Source organism: Cardiocondyla obscurior, linkage group LG02, assembly GCF_019399895.1.
Source record: "Cardiocondyla obscurior isolate alpha-2009 linkage group LG02, Cobs3.1, whole genome shotgun sequence".
Classification (NCBI taxonomy): domain Eukaryota; kingdom Metazoa; phylum Arthropoda; class Insecta; order Hymenoptera; family Formicidae; genus Cardiocondyla; species Cardiocondyla obscurior.
In genome coordinates this window covers 10,045,502-10,063,329 of record NC_091865.1, presented here as the reverse complement: position 1 = coordinate 10,063,329, position 17,828 = coordinate 10,045,502, and the positions used below count along the sequence as shown (strand labels likewise).

At 43.3% G+C, this 17,828-nt stretch overlaps 1 protein-coding gene across 3 annotated transcripts in view; it reads right to left on the bottom strand.

Moving 5' to 3' along the window:
- LOC139111085 (nuclear pore complex protein DDB_G0274915) overlaps window positions 1-17,828 on the bottom strand; it is a 112,948-nt gene that overhangs the window by 91,796 nt on the left and 3,324 nt on the right. The window lies entirely within an intron of this gene.

The window sequence follows — 17,828 nt, the reverse complement described above, 5'->3', positions numbered from 1 at the left end:
AACAGAAATAACGATATAATGGTTCAATCGTCAATTAAACGTTCAGCAATTACACTGCTGAGTGGCGCTTAGAAATGCCGCCATGCTACTGCGGTATAAGCACTCAACTAAAATTATCCTCGCGTTAATTAGCATCGTTACCATACCGGCGTTTTCCACGCTCTTTACGCGGACGCGCGCGGGCGCACGTGACGAAGTCGTGTTTTGGAAAGGCGTTTTGTTTCGCCGAGAAGACTCTCAAAGTTCCCGGTTTCGACGACGCCTCGCGACGCACTAATTGATCCCGAACTAACGAGCCGTCCGATATCTCGAGCGTGGCCGCCGAGCCACTCACGTGGAAGTCTGGCCAATGTGACATATGATCCCTGTTACTGCTATTCTTCTACTTTAACGCGTTTAAATTTATTGGCACGCTATATGTCGAATTAATTTACAATCGAGTTTTGTCGTACATGAAACTTTTACGTTCAAAAAATAATGCATCGATATCGTTAAAGTAGTGCAAGTAGATACTAAATAAATGATAAAATCTTATCTTTACTATTAATAAAATTAATGTTGTACGTAATATTCAGCTTTTCAGATGACATTCGGATAAAATTCAATACTAGTAAAATTTATTTATCAGTATTTTTTTTATATTATATTTAGATTTTTCTTTAATTAAAAAATATTTCGCTTTCCATCAGTTTAATTTCTTTCAAAGAGCGAGGAACCGGCAGACATCGGCTTTGAAGTGTTTCTAACGGAATTCGACCGAGGATGATAGCAGGTACGTCAATATTTGAACGTTTTCGCACGCGAACTTGTCACGATGCGAGATAAGCGATAGAGGTGCGCACCTGTTAGATGATACCGCGTGCACACGTACGCGTTTACGCGTTCACAGAGATCGGATTTGCAAGCTCGTTTTTTTTCCGGCATCGCGTTTAGCAAAGCTATAGGCAGTCGCCAAAGAATTTTGATCGTCAAAAATGTGAGATGATATCGTATACGTGTATTGCTTAATTTCTACTTAATATTCTTCAGATATTAAATACATATGTTTGCAGTAATACATATAACTTGAAATATTCTGTTAAATAATCAACAAGTCTGTAGTAACGTTTTACGGGACGTCGTGTTATCGCGTTTCGTTATCATCAAGGCGATTTAGATTTTAATACCTTAAGCACCGATCGTTCATTTGCTAAACAACATCCTTTAACGACCTGTTCGTTAATTAATTGCGGCGAACGGAAAATAAGTAACGTGTGTCTTGAGCGAGCTCGTAAGACTTGCAAATTCGCGTTGTTCGTCTTTTATCGACGCGTGCTATAAATATATGCACGTCCATGTCGTCTATGCGTATCATATATTATTAATTATCATAAATTTCAATGTCGAAGAAACGGGAATGAATAATAACGACGGTCTCTGTCATTAAAGATTCATACGGCATGATGGAATAATTCACGGGATCGTTGATTACCGCCCGTAATGATTCACAATTGACAATTGCTATGCGTACGATTTAAGCGCGCTTATACTACTGCAAATATGTGTGTGTAAAATATAAAAATTTTTCCCTTATTATTTACGTGCCGTCGCACAGGAATGTTATAATTTTATAAATAGAAAGACAGTTTAGTGATAATTTTTTTTTATTAATCTGCTGATAATCACCTAATATTTCACGACCAGGCTAAGCACGACGTCCATCGCACCGCTAGCATTATTACTTATCATTAATTTAAACGCTGGGCTGGGGTCGAGCGGTCGCGAAACGCGCGCGGAAAGGGCAACTACGACCTCCGTCGTTGGAAACAAACGCACGGGCGGTGGCCCAAACCGGGGGATAAATTACAGAGTCGTTGTCCTGGCCATTGTATTTAACTACGGCAATGCGTAATTGCTGGAACGCCGTTGCATACGCGGGTAGGATAGAGAAGAGGGAGGGAGGGAGATCCGATAGGAAGCGAGAAGGAGCGACGAAGAGATACGTGGCTAGTAGAACGGAGAACGAGTTAAAACGTAGAAGGGCTGAAGGGCCGCGGGGACCGACGGTGCTATCCGAGAGAACTTGGGGAACGGGGCCGAAAGGGGATTGCCACTGTGGTCGAGAACCATAGTCATCGGAATGGCCATTAGAGGTCTGTACGTTCCCACTAGTGGCTCACTAAATTTCGTCTTCTTATGCCCCCGCGAACCACCACTACCTCGCGCGATCCATGTAAATTAATGGCTGCGGTACCTCGCGCCCACCGTTTATTACAATATCAGCCGCTGCGGCGAAGGCAAGTTCCGCGTCAACTCCCGTACGGCACGACCAATTACTTTTCGCTTATGACCGGCAACGTCTACCGTTAATTGCGTCCTCAGAAATGTAATGTACAATTTTGCTATGACGGAACTCAATTCAATTTTCAATCAAAATTTATAGGATCAAAATTTTTTATTTGCAATGTGTATCGTTTCTGACGTGAGTCAAGTATAAAATTTAAATCGGAAAGTCTTATAAAGTTTTGCAAAGCATTGATATATTTTTTGTTATTAATAAATTATTATCGGTTATCGCGTTCTAAAATCAATTTTTCTTTCAATGCACGTATATTGATATACTAACAATAAATACGTTCAGATGTCGATCCTTCCAACGCGCGATTAAGAACGACTGTTTTTATCTTAAAAGCCGTTTCTCGGTATCACGAAAAAAAAAAAGCTCGCGGGTCGGACCATGCTTTTCCTCGCTGTTTGTCGCTAACGAGGTTCCGGCCTGTCAAATTAAAGGCCGACGGCACGAGCGGCGAACCGAAATTTATTGTCGCGCTTTCGGGAATCAAAGCCGGGTAAAGGCCACTTAGCTGCTCGTAAGTGCGTCGTCCCTATGACGACGCGCGACCAGATGGTTCGCCAATAGATCACTTCTCGCGAGGAAGAGTAAGCTGCGCGTCTTAAAGGACCGCGTCTCGAAAGGCTGCAAGAGATTTGAAATCCGCTCGCCGCGCGATTAAACGCGATGAAATTGCCAATCATAAAATACGTCACGCTCTTGCAATTTAATTCAGGAATCGATACGTTAAAAAAAAAGCATGCATCTCTATAAACCCCTCGAAAAAAAATTCTTTAACACGTTGCTAAAAATTAAACATATGTACATTTTTACTTTTTCGAACTATGTTAAAAAAATGTTTTCACAAACATAAGTTCGATGAAGGTCGTGTTTGTGCTCAGTCAATTTTCATAATCGATGTAAATCGTTCGAAAGAGAGCGACGACAGATGTTCGCGTCGGGTTTACGACTCGCGCAATCAAGAAACGCCGAAAATAGAAAAGTCTCAGAGAAATATAAATTCTGGCCAATAAGCGGGCCCTTTTGAGCGCGTTCTCGAATCGCAGCCGCTGAATGCGCCGAAAGATGCGTGCCTTAGCCCGTAACCGTGTAATTGGCCGGGCCGCGAATGCGACATTAGATCCTCGTTATCCTAACGAGCTGAAAATAGCGCGTGATTGCGAAGAGGAAATATCGGATGAAAATCCCGCGCGCGATGTTACTCGGGGTGTGTGTGGCGCTTGAAAGATGCGACGCGTGGCTGTGCTTTATTTTCGCGAGCGGCGCGGACGTGACACGGGCGCACGTTTTCGCAACTTCGAGATATTCGAGGGTAATTTGTTACAGAGATTGGAATTTATCGCAGACTGTTGGCGCGCCATAGCACGAGCTCATCCGTGAAGAGCGAACTATTTGTCGGCAAATTGTTACGACGCGTTGAAGAAGCAATGACGATGATAATGACGAGGAAGATAGAAACCGTCCGAAAGATTTTACCTCCACTGTACTTTATCGCGTTATCGATTTAACGAATAATCACGTATGGATTACCTGACCAAGTTCGATGTCGACGCGAATCAATATATTGAAACGGAGGTTCGCAAAAGGTATCGTATCGCTCGTTAGCACGACGTTTCAATACGACAAACGGTTCTCGATATCGAGGCTACCTGACACTTCTGACAGAGCAAATCGAAGATAACGTTAGGCAAGACTCGGTTTCGCTTCCTCGTTCCTTTTCCGGTTGGCGAAGCACGCGTACAAAATGCTCACGGTGTTTCCCGGTGGCCTCCCACGCGCGCTCGCGCGTTTTTCCGTACGCGAGCATGGTGTATAAGGGTATAAAGGTTTGCTCTCGCTTCGGCCGTCGCGCGTCGTGAGGGCCCCGAACACGGTAGAACGTGTGCACGTCTCTCGGTTATATGGGACCGGAGGAGTCGGTAAGAGTAGAGAGACCACCCAACGCGATCGCGCGAGACTTCTGGTGAGAGGGTGGAGAGAGAGGAGATCAGAGCGAAGGCAAAGGGAGAGAAGCAGGAGCGAATACAACGAAGCGAGAGAAAGAGAGAAAGAGTGATTGCCGGGGGACGAAACGGGAGAGACAGAGCGCCGTGGAAGGAGGAGGAACGGGCATCTGGGCAAGGAATGCTTGTCGGGTCATTAATGCGCCTTGCTATGCATGCTCCTTATGGATCTGACCAAATCAGTGACCGATTGCCCTCATCCCTCCCCGTTCCGTTCCCCCCCTACGAAACGGCAAAGTGGACCGCGGTCAGATCGCCGGGTTTCTCGGTGTATCCGTGATATCGGAACGTTCCCGGGCTACGAGGTTCATCCGACGTCTGATGCCCGGTGGTGATGTTCGTTCCGCGGATCAGTTAACTTTTATCGGATCGAAGCTAACAAACGCGTGGAAATTAATTCTGAGAATAAAGCATCGTCTGTAACACGAGCTGGTAGGGACGTACCGTCGGCAATATTTCCGGCGCAATAATCGTCACAAGTAAAGACAATTGTACGGGTAATTTAACGATAATAAAAAAAGCCTCGTTGACACGAAAAGGATGGATAGAGCGGAAAAATAGTAACACGTCTATAGCGCCGAGTCCTAATAAAGCTTTATGTCGTATCCATTTCATGCGTAATTGCAGCGGCAGTCCCGGCAGTGGCGGGAGGTACTGTCGGTAGCGACGCGGGATACCTGCCATACGCGCCGGTAATTAAATTCTTTGAGAGAACGATCGCGGAATGTACAAGCCGGAGCACGCAATTAAAAGGGAAACGTTTCGTTTCGTGGCCCCAAAGGACGCCGGTAATTAAAAGAATACGGCCCCGGTAATCGAGCTCGAATCCTTCGCCGCCTTTTTTCTTTCCTCCTCCGTTTCCCTTCTCCTCTCCTCCTTTCCCCTCCCTCCACCCCTTTTTCTCACCCCGGCTTTTTTTCTTCCTACTTCCACTATCTTCCTCTTCCGTCTCGCGCCTTGAGCTACAAGGAGTCGCGTCCTCGAGAGAATCGCGTAGGCGGATTGTCGGCCGGCATGTTAATATTCTTTTTCACCCTCTCCCCCCATTCTTAACTGAGCACCCTCGCTTTAAAAGGCGTGACGTTTTTATGAGCAGCCGTCGGTACCTACCCCCTCCGATTGAAATAGTTCCGGGCAATTATCACGCGGGAACGACCCCATCCACATCCACGTTACACCCTTATCAAACGTCGTCCAGCGGCCCTCCGCCCCTCCGTCTGACCAATGGTGCGAGAGAAAAAGTCATTGCCCGCGTGTAAGATCACATTTTCTTGCGCGTGGAAAAAAGGATCGCATTCCCGCGCGATCGGCCGAGTCCCGATAATATTTTTCACGCCGACGAGTCGATCTGTGCGTCGTAAATTTTTCAGGTTTTTTCGCTTTCACTGATCGAGCTACCCGAGAGAGTTTATGGATAAGTGTGGCTTTCTAGATAACGATATTTGTCCGCGAGAGGAGAAATTCAACTTAGGAGAGGAGCAACGGAAGGCCGTCGAGATTATTCGAAGCGGCACGCCTTCGGGAGATTTGCCTAACTTTTCGATTCAACCGTGCTCTCTTGTAGCTTGGGATGTATCTTTATTGCAATACTTTAATAGGACTCCCGACACGCGAGGCGTATAATAACCGGCGACGAGTCATTTAAGCAACGGCGCGCGGCCGCGTCGTTCGCATTACAATTTCAAATCGGCCTTCCCGGCGCGCAAGCAAACAAGTATCGGAAAAAAATCAGCCGTGAGATTCGAAACGCGAGACACGTTTATGTCGGAGGGGTGCTATAAACGGCGCGACGATGGGACGTGAAACGAGGGCCCGAGGAACAGAGACGGGAAGTTCTTTCGAGTTTTATTGCCCTGGCGTGGCTGATTCGGCACGCTTTCAGGCGCCGCTCAAAAATCCGACTTGATTAAATTTTTGATCAAATTACTTCGAGTTAAATAAACATCCAGCCGTGCGGCGTGGGTTAGCTCTCATCTCTCCCCTCGAAGCCGAAGGGGGCGGATGGCCAACTGCCTTGTGCGCGAATTCCACGCGTTCGTTCGTTCGGGACGTTGTAAAACGTCTGACATACCTCCCCTGCGATAGCGCGCCATTGTGCAATGGTGATCAATTTACATAATACTGTACGGCTATTTATTTCAGAATTTTTACCTGCTAAATTTATAATATTCTAATAAATTATATCTACGACCGTTTTGAATAATTATATTATCTACAGTTTTATTTAAAAATAATTATAAAATAATATCTAGCACACGCGATGCATATAAATTTTAAATAATGAAATTTTATTTCGTCTATATTAATTGCAGTAGACAGAAAATATTTTCTACAGTTGTACATTTATATAAAAGTGTACATATACATAATAATACTATTGTTTCATAAATGTCCAAGAAGAAATATGCCTAACAGCTATCGGAAGGCGGATGGAATTTTGAAGACGGCGCCGTCTCGCACGAGCTAAATTTCGGAGGGCGGTACACTCGCGCCTTTGGATCCTTTAATTAATCGCGAGGCTAATGGCCTGCGAGAATAAAATTTCTGCCCGGGTTCGCGGTATCACAAAGAAAAAAAAAAAAGTAAGGTGAAGAAAAAACAGCGACGAGAGACTTGCGTTTTTTCGTCGACACTCTTATTCGCGCTGTCTGTGTCGAGGGTGGAGCGTAGCATCGGGTAATATAACCGGCCGTTGTCGTTCTCCACCCCAAGAAGGATATTCGTGTTGTCTAACCCCTTTGGGGACGGCCGACAATGAGGCTAATAGACACGTACAAGTCGTAAAAAGCGTTCTCTCGGGTTCGTAAAGTTAAATGCGAGGAAGCCCATGGATGGAAAGCGTGAAGCTTCATCTAAAGGTACACACACATACCTAGGTTTACTGAAGAAAAGAGCCCGAGGGAAGGGGATATTTCTTTACAAATATAGCACGGTAAACGTTCCACTATCTTCTTTTAACGCCATAAACTTAAACTGACAGGCTCGTTATTATTACGTTGCAAATTACGTGGAGCAGTTCTTTAAACTTTCTCCCTCGTCGTAAGAGTAACAAACTTACTTGGTAATTTCGCAAATGACGTACGAATCTTATAAATGACTTAGAGCCGACGCAACGAAAAATTACTTTCGCGTTCTCGAAGACATTTTCTCGAAATGAAGTTCAGAGAATACGCTACGTCATCCTCATAAAGGTGAAAGTCTGCTGGAGAATAAGAATTTACCGTTGGCGGTAGAGGGAGGTCTTTCGCGAGAACACGGAAACACTACCCTCGAGAGTCTTGTCTCGAGGGTCGACGTTCGCAGTTAATTAAAAAGCAACGAAGTCGAATTATTTTCTTCGAGACGTGAAAAGTTTCCTCGCGGAGCGCGACGAAAATTTGTATGTAATCAACAGCATGATACGAAAATCTTCATTATGACTAATTACCATTTTAAGTGTTAGCTTATGGACGGAGGTGACTCTTTGTAGGAACCAATTATGAGCAGAGCAATATTAAAAGGTTTATAGGTACGGTATCGAAAAACATGATATGACATTCCTTAAAGTTTTACTCGTTTATCTGACGTATGGTAATTCGTACTTTATCCTATTCGGAGCCAATAAAATATCTAACCGGGAGAATCACATTCCAAAGGAGCGGGTGTCCGGTATCTCGTGTTTTCACGACGTTTCTCATTGCGATGCACCCCCCGTCGGCCGAAACACAAGTCATGCACTTCATCGCCCGTTTCAATTCATCGGTGCGGTTATTTAATCAAACATCTCTCCCATCGCTGGTGCTAAATGTCGGAGGGTGCGACCCTTTTTGAGCGACGTGGCGCGGCTTGCGAGAGGGGGAGCGCGAGAACGAAAACCATTTCGCCCGCAGAATCCGGCCGTCGTGCTATCGGCACTTTGCACCCCCGCGCGTCGTCACGAGTGGGGTAACCCCGGGTAAAACGGCCCGATAACGTCGGATCACGATACAACACTTACTTTTCCGGCCATTTGTCGGGATTTGCTCCGAAGGGGACCGCGGTAGCTTTACGTGTATTCATCTCGACGCCACGAAACAATATGTCCGAGTGGAAATTTATCTAGGTAATCTGATTTTGTAGCTAGCGGTTAGATCGCGCAGATTAAATATATTTCTTAACTAGCTTGGTACTAACCATAAATTATAAAAAAATATTTATTATTTAATGACTATCTTTAAAAAATGAAGTTATTATTTAAAAAAAAGAAAAACAAAATCTGTCTAGTATCGGGCGTCTAGTCACTGTCCAGCGCGGACCAAGTATATAAATAGATATCTAAACGTTTTTCGCCGCGTACTCACGTACTCACACTATCGCGGCGGTCAGCGAGTCCGGCGACCAGCTGTCTGGGCAGTCGAGCGCGCGTTGAGATAAGTCAGAACGCGCAGTTCTTTATCGCGATTATCAGGATTACGATAAAATCGAACAGTTAATCAGAAATACCTCATTATGCATCAATGTACACCAATCTTACTTCATTACAATTTTATTTCATTCATAAATTTTTAATAATCACGCTTATTCTTTCCCCAAATTAAAATACATTACTTCTAAAAATAAACCGCTGTAACGACATGCTAGTTCGTATATTCGCCTTTTACTGATTCGTAAAGTACTCTTTAATTATTTTTAAACCTAAGAACGTACTTTCGAAACGCGGTTTCCTCGATATATTTTCGCGGCATGCTATATTTTCTCGAATCGCGAGATGTCAAAGTTGACTATAACGACATTTCGGTACGTCTCCTCTTACGTTGTCTATACATACATTGACAAATGCGAGAAACGGTTCGGTTGAAATGCGGGTGGAGGAATGCGTCGTGTTTCGAGGTGAGAGTTTAATGTGTACCTGTCAACGAGCCTTCGAAGGTAGATCGCGCGGGGCATCGCGCCGTCTTTTAACGATCGCGGACCACCTTGGCACTCGCGTCAGAATCCACCAGGAAGTCGGCCTCACTTGTCGAATCGTTCGTTACCAGTCATTAGCCATGCTCGTAAATGTATATAGGCATCAATAAGAAGACGCCGTCAGCAGCGCGATCATTTCTCACAGCGGATCGGAGCATAAATATCGGACTACAGTGATCAGCGATCGCATTAATTGTGCGCTCTCGTTCTCGCGGTCCGGAATTATAACGATTACCGGCTTAATAAGATCAATGCGCGGATAACGATTCTGTTAGCTGTGAAACGTTCAATATCCGAGTATATTAGACGTAAAAGGTACGTAGAACGGATGCCGTTGGCGTGTAAATCTATCGTGTAATAAGTACGTATCGTACAGCGAATTAGGCATGTGTAGAATTTTATGACTATTTTATTTCTCAGTAACACAGTATCGTTACCACTTTATTATAAAATAACGAACGATTAAACCGTTATAAAATTTTCAATAATTAACATATAGGTGGTACGAGGTCGCGAGGTTTATTCAAATTAAATTTACTTTAACATGTCGATCACATCAGCTACGTTTATCTATGATACAATGAGCAAAAATTAATGGCACCGTTATAAAACAGATAACGAAACGTGTTGATATAATTGCGAGATAAATCAGCGAGTTTCCGCTACGAAAACTTCTAAGGTAGATCTGAGAGATTATTCACGGTCGAATAAAGTCACGTGCAATATAATCGACGTGTTCTCAATAGGTACGTCGCGACGAAACCATTAAAGCGCGCCAGTGTCCGCTCAGGGGTTTTAAACACGTCGAAAGTCACCGGCGAATTCTCGATGCGAGTTAGAAACGAGATTCGCGTACCACGAGGTCGTGTAAAACCGGCGCGATTTCCGTTGATAATTTATGGCGATTATTATTTTCGCGCGCGCGGGGGATCAGAGGGACCTCGGGTGAATCAGATTTATCGCCGGTTTCTGAGTTATACGACGGTATATAGGAACCATGCAAGTCTAAGGATCGTAAGTCATGCCGACATACACGGACATGTCGTACACGTGTGCGAGCGTCTTTACCGCTAAGAAACGACGACAGAGAATCCGCGGCGGAGGCAAGAAGCCCTTTGTTCGTGATTGCTGACTGTCGTGCTTATAATTAGTAACGGATCACGCGTTTGTGGGCATGGTCCTTCGTGTGCGCAAGCACGACGTCCCTACGACATCTCTGATGAAATAGAGCTTTATTCCCTCCCAAACGATTATGCGGAATAATTAAAGTTGAAATTATTTCTCGATCTTTTAATTATATATAAAAATATATAATAAAGATTTTTTTTTAATTATTATCTACAAATTAAATAAACGTTTCTTTTCAACGGAAGTAAAGACACAACGATCTCAATGCAGAAGTTCAGTAATATAATTATAATTACAATTATAATTTCTTTTTTTTTTTTTAGATATTTTTATGAAAAATTCAAGTATAATTCTGTTAAAAGTACAACATACTAAAATTATTTTGCTACTATTAAAGTGGCAGCTAAAGTAATTAAAAATTATTCTTATTAAAAGTGTAGCAGATATATGTGATTTCTTTTTTATTTCTCGAAATCCGTGCATTGAGCTTCACGATCGAGACTAAGGCATTGAGAAGGCTAGAAAGACGAAAATCGAAGGAAACCCGAGACATGCTGCGTACTACGCGCTCGTGTCGTGAGAAATTGTAGATAATTACTCAGCAAAAGAAAGGTATAGCGTTACGCAACAAAGCGTTCGTTTCTGCTAAAAAATGCGCACGTACTTCCACGCGGACAAATTACCGCGGAAGCTGTCGACTTGCCTCGGGCAAGGCAGGCAAAGACCAAACGAAGACAAGAATTTTCCTTTCAGAGAAAAATAGGATTGCGAGGAAGTTGCAACGTTCTAACCCACCGGAGAAAGAGAGAAAGAGAGGAGAGATAGGTGGTGCCGCGCATCGCGGTTGAGAAATCGCGGAGCGGATGAAGGGAGGAGAGGTCTAGCTTTACGAGTCGGCGAAGTGTAAGTTATTGTTTATGGGTGCGACCGAGATGATCTATCGCGATGGTTGCCGGGCCACGATAGCGCCCGGCGCAAAACGTAACCGCTACGACCCGCCGCACTCAACCCCATTACAGAGTCACCAATGCCGGGACACGATCTCAAATACACACTCCCGAGGGCTGCTTCTTATCAGGGGAAGAACAGTCGTACACACCGCGAACCTTGTCATTAATCAGCAGGAATATCGCACTTTCTACCGTCGGCGAAGACTTGATGTAAGACGCGGTCGTACGCGTTTTACGCTTTTACGGAATCCTGCCAACGGAATCATATCGGTATATTGCTGATGCTCAGATACGACATTGTATTTGCAAAGTATGTGTGCTGCTGAAATCTTGGCACCGATCTTTCGGATTAATTCGTTCGTTTAAGCTTAAAATAAAAAGACGTTTTGTTTTTAACTACCTTTAACTACCTATGGAAAAATTTATTCTCCTGGGGATATACCATAAACGGTTATGGAACGAAAAATTTCAAAGGAATTATACCATATATTTCTTGTTGCTTTCCTAATGTAAGAAAAATACAGCCATATCTTTTCTACTTTTTTCTTATTCCGAGTGGAATGTAAAAGGTGAGTCGTTAATCGAACATACCTCAATACCAAAGAACGATTTTGCCCATTTTTAAATAACGAAAAGTGGTTAACCGTGCCGGCGTGAACATGGGTTTCTGGGAATGACAATCGAGGCCACCGCGGAACATGTACCCTCTTTCGATTCGCGGGGAACCGAAAAAGACGGACGGTGATGCTGCCGGTATGCTCGATGCGCACACAAATGATCGCAGCGCGAGACATTGCTCGTAGCTGCCCGTCCCGGTTTTCGCGGACGCTTCTTGCTCGCGGGATTCGCCGTACGTTCTCCAGATGACAGCCGAACGCTTTTATTACCCGTAATCGGCAGTACTTAAGGCTCGTTCAATTGCGCGATAACGCGCGGCGCCTTGAAAGAAATGCCCACCTCCCTCTCTAATTCATGCTCGTGCTCGCGCGGAAAATACGACCGCGACGTATTCCTTACATCGACCATTAATTCCACGATACTAAATCACGACGTCGTCGCGCGATAACAACTTTTAACAAGAAAATCATATAATTGTACAAATAGTATTTTTCAAATACTCGTCGACTATTAAATAATTTTATTCTGAAATTACGCACATTTTAACAAAATTTTTTTTTTTTTTTTTTAATAAATAATTTTATTCTGTATTTTTTAGACGGCAACTTTTTTTTTCTTTTTTTACTAAAACGAAATAGAATGCTTTCTATAATTTTTCAAACAATAGGAGATGTAAAAGGTTACGTATATACATATTATATTAATTTGTATCAAATCGTTATCTCTCCGCAGAGGCTTAAAGTCAAACACTTGCCCTGTTTACCCGCGCGCAACCCGCAGGATACTCCTTCGCGGATAAAAGGCTCGCGCTCTCGACAAATATCATCGTAAGAAGCGGTTTTTCGGGGGAGGAAAGGAGGGTGGTGTAGCGAGATGCCACACGTTCTCACGAAGATCTAACGGGTGGCGCGACGGATCGCGCATTCCTGCGCCCGGTGCGCGACGGGCGGGCAAACGGAGACAGGGGGAGGCGAGTGCACAGGGAACGGGGAGAATACGGCAGGGGGAAGGCGGGTACGTAACGGAATGAGATTTCGCGTGTAGCAATATTTAATAAGGTCCTTAGCGAAGAAGCCACCGAGGGGTATAATAGCGAGAGATGGGTGTTGTGAACGCGTCAGCGGAATGGGACCACCCAACTGGGCCCCGTGCCAGAGGCCCCGCATACACGCGTACGCGTACGTACACACGCGCGGTCGGCGGTAACTCGTGGAACCCATGGGGTCCCATGGATCACCTCGCGTCCTAAAGGCGTCTCTCTCTTTCCTTCTCTCTCCTCTTTTGTCCAATACCCGCTTTGGGGAATGTCACTGAAGTCACCTAAGTCGGTAGCCGAATTGTTTCCATGCAAACGAACGGGCAGCGATTAAGAAAGCGTCTGACTACGGGCCCCGGAATGCTAGGCGGCTTTAGCGGAAAGGGACTTATCGAGGTGTCCATCTTCGTTCTCTTTTTTTTTTCCTTTTTTTTATACCTCCGTTCGTTTTGTAGAGCGAAACTTACACGGCGCTCTCGCACCGGGAACCGCGTTAACGTGAAGCTTTCGTGTGGCGCAACGTGGGAAATTTTAATATTGTTGATATCAATAAAACTCGACCGCGAGCTACTATTTATAACCGCAGCAAGAAGCATTATGTTCCTATTAAATTTATTTTTTTTAATACTAAAAAAAAAAAATTTTTATTAACAGCTGCAATTATGATTACTACGATCATAATTAAGAGATTGGCATTCAAAATTTAATTTGCAGTTATTATGAACATAAAAATTTCCTTTCGCAGTAAATTCGAATGTTTATAGTTTATTACTTGTCATAATATAGTACATTAAGAATTAGCAGGTATGTGTACTATTTTGATGCCGCGTAAATTTGCGTGCATGATCATTAACTCGTGTATCGTGCAATTTGTATAGATTGAATTTTACAGAGGCTGGTGAGAGCTCAGTTTCGCCGTTTACATGCCACTTCGGGAACATTTATAGCGATCGTTAACGTGGATGATTATAAATACATCGCAAAATGCAAGTGGACATCTTTATTTGACTTGCAAATCCGTTTATTCAATCTTAATCTCCACAGCGCGCAGCGTGGCGATTAGACGTGAGAAGTGTGATCGCTGCGTAGTAGCTAATTTATTGGATGAATAAGTAACGAGCCGATGAATATTTATAATGTTACGCGTTAGCATTATGAAACAAAAGCTTAATTACGAAGGACTATTATGTCAATTATAATTAAGAAAGAAAAAAAAATTTAATTTAAATATTGACAAGAAGAAGAATATTTATTTGCTAATTCTTGAACTTTATTACGACATGTTAAAAATTATACCTATCAAATATTTTCCCTGCTTTTTTTTTTATTATTAATTAAGAAACACAATTTATAACTTTCGGACATGCTATTCTAACGATTTTAATTATAACTTGCGGTACACTTCATATAGAATGTTATAAAAAAATGTTAATGTATAATAAAGAATTATCCTAAGCATCTCATGTTGCAGCTTTCAAAAGAACGCGAGGTATCCGGTTTTCTCTCTTTAGCCCCTCTCTCCGTAACAGGTTGCCTCATAAAATCACGATTAACAGCGATCGAATTTGAAAATCTAAATCCGGGGTACAGTTATGCTTTCGACCGCTGTCGCAATTGAGGATCGATAATATGACGGAATAAGACATTACCGTGTCGAAAACGAATTCTGTCCGCGTGGCTTGAGGCCGAAGTTCCCGAGGGTGTCGGTCTTTCATTTCAAACATTTCTCGGCGGCGCATGCCGTATGTCGCATGCCAGTAATTAAACACAAAATGGACGTTAATAAATTCTCATGAACACCGGTTAGATCCGCCGTCGTAAAATGCATCGTGGGAATAAGGATGCGCTTTCTTTCTCGGTGATATTCTTTAAACCGTTTGTATACGCGCGATTAAAATTTTTATCGCGTATGAATGATCTCGCGGCGATCTCTTCCATAAAATATGGCTTATTTAATTGTCGTGTAATAATTGTAATTTATTGGGTAATTAATGTAAAACTATTAACTTCCCAAGCGGAAATTGCAAGTTGAGAAGCACTGTGCTAGATGAGACAACGCTATCTTTAAATTTATGCAAGAATGCTGCGCGAGAAACGTAAGACGTTTTCAGTCCGCGTCGGTCCAAAAACTATCTGGATCACGGAATTTCACTTTTTTCTACCGTCTTTTTCGTATACCGACGCATCGGCAAGGAAAGTGTTGCTCGCTCGCGCAATGCGTTCATTACGTGGCTGATAGGCGCAATTGAAAATGTAAATGAGCCTCGAATTAACAATTAGACACGGGATTGGGCGATCGATCGCGCTACGTAAACGATCAACGGCTGCCAGCGTGATAAATTCCGTCGCTGTAAATCAGCGGTTATGGTATCGTTGCGTGCATTGCATACGCTATACGCCCGTAATAATTAAGCGATGAAGAGAAGATTGGCTACCTGATTACCGCGAGTTGTTTACCGAGTATCGTGCGATCGGCATCGAGCCGTCGGCTCGGACTGTTGGCAAGCGACAGTTAAACGCCATCCTCGATTACCATTCCCTGATTACTAATATCAAACGTAATTTAAATAATTGATTATGTTACGTGTAAAGAGTTCAATAGTTTGCAATGATACATCCATTATTTTGCTGAGCGGTACGTAAGAGATTTATAAGAATATACAAAACGTTGAGCTTTCGAAAATGTTTGCAAAAATATTTAGTAAATTTTCGTGAGTTTAATAACGGAACCATTATTTTTTTTTTTAATATACAATTCGTGGCGTTCAATTAAAAAATTATTTTCAACAACAGATTTCGGAGAAAGAAGATCAAGCGTCTGATATTACACACCGAATGACTTATAAGTATCAACGTACAATCCCGAGGGGGTTGAGAGTGAAACGGTAATCGGGTGGAAGGAAGAAAAAAAAAAAGAAAGCAAAGGAGGAGTATCGTAAGATCGTGACAGCGCGCGGCGCGGCGGCGACAATCTGTTGGGCGAAAACGCTCGTCGGTCCTCGAGTTACGGAGTTAGATTCGTCGAGTTCTGGCCCGCTCTCGCGAGGTAATGGCCGATTTTTTGCTCGATCCGGAGACACAGGCCGAACCGGGGGCTTTTATTGGGGCTTAAGCTGCCGGGAAAAGAAGGTGGCTCCATGATAGATGCGAGCGAACAACGGCTACATGGGTGGCCCTGCACCGTCACACGCAGCGTACTAGCCACCCCGAAGACATTCGCTGTGATACCAAATCGTGTGCCGCGGTTATATTCGATACGGCAAACCCGACGGGCGCGATTCCCGTCATCCCGTTCTCGGCAGGTCGGCACTCGCGAAGGCGCCACCGCAATCGCTTGGCGCCTTGCCACCGCGATCTTGCATAATATCCGGAAGAAACTAACTATTCGCTAAAAATTTCCTACTTCCTAACATTTAACGACTTGGGACAACGATGATTGTGCTTTCGATATCCGCGATTTTCCTCGCGGCTTTCTAATTCCGTTAAGGGACTTTTGTTATGCTTAAGCGAAAATAGGTTGTGTGACGCGGGAACCAACCGTGAAACTTAACGAGTCGAAAACCGCCAGTTATACCGAGAACTGGAGAACGGCACTCGCGCGAGACCGTGGGTATTTCTTAAACAGCACGGCCACGTATCGCGAGGCGGCCGCAAAAGCAAAGTATCGCGCTAACTGCACTCGAAACGCGTGAAAACGTCTGCAGCCGCTATGTTTACGATTACCGTCTACCGTTTATTGCTCCTTTGAGAAGACACTTAACCCCGTGCGCCGCGGAGAAAATTGTAAACCGGAGGCCTGTAAAGATCGCGCGCGCATCCGCGGCGTGCTACAACGAATTTATAAACTGTCGTTTCGTCACACTACCGCTCATTTCTAGTGTTCCATCGGTACTTACACAAAATCTAATATAGAGGCGACATGCAGCAGATATTTATATAGATATTGTACGTATAAAAATTATTTAGTGGCTGCGCAAATGTTCCCCAAACAGTAAAAAATGAAAAATTAATCGTGTACGGTACAGAAGAAGTTTCTCAGAGCTGGTATCGCGAGTTACAATCGTTTTACATTTAATACAGAACTTTTTTTTTTTTACTTAAGATAATTTTTATACGTAATGGATTGCACGTTTAATCCCAGTCGTCCTTAAATTATCACTCAAACTATCACTGCCTCATTTACTACTTACTGCATGTCAATCATTCAATAACTCATTCCGTCTGTCCTCATTTCTCAGATTGAGGTAAGTGCCGAGTATAGTTAATGGCAGTAACAAAATAACAAGTCGCGTACGCGCGTTTTTAAAGAAAATGTCTTCCCCGGTTGTGTAATTTATGTGCAACGTGAAAACATCAATTCGACAACGTTACGCGATATCACTCACGCGATCGTTATATCCTTTTCTCCTTTCACGGATGCCATTTAATCCCTGAACTGGTCTTCGGAAGCATACATATAATTATCTCGTTCACATTACGTATGTGCTTCGTGAAGTGTGCAATATTGTGAGATTTCGTACTCACCATCTTATTTATATCGTAAAGCTATTTTATAAAAATGTTCGACCTACCTATCCGCCTAATATTAATTATTTATTTATAGAGTTTGTGGAATTGTACTATATAATTGATATTTCCGATTAACTTCGTCCTACGAGTACGTAAATCTCAGATTCGCGCGATACTTGGATAATATTCGTAAACAGCGGTGATATTTTATCGATTATATTAAATTATATATTATTTATTAATATGTCATTATTCGAATTAATTGTTAAATCTATTACAAATTTTACGGTTTCTTTCGAATATTTTATATATTTTTATAACACGTT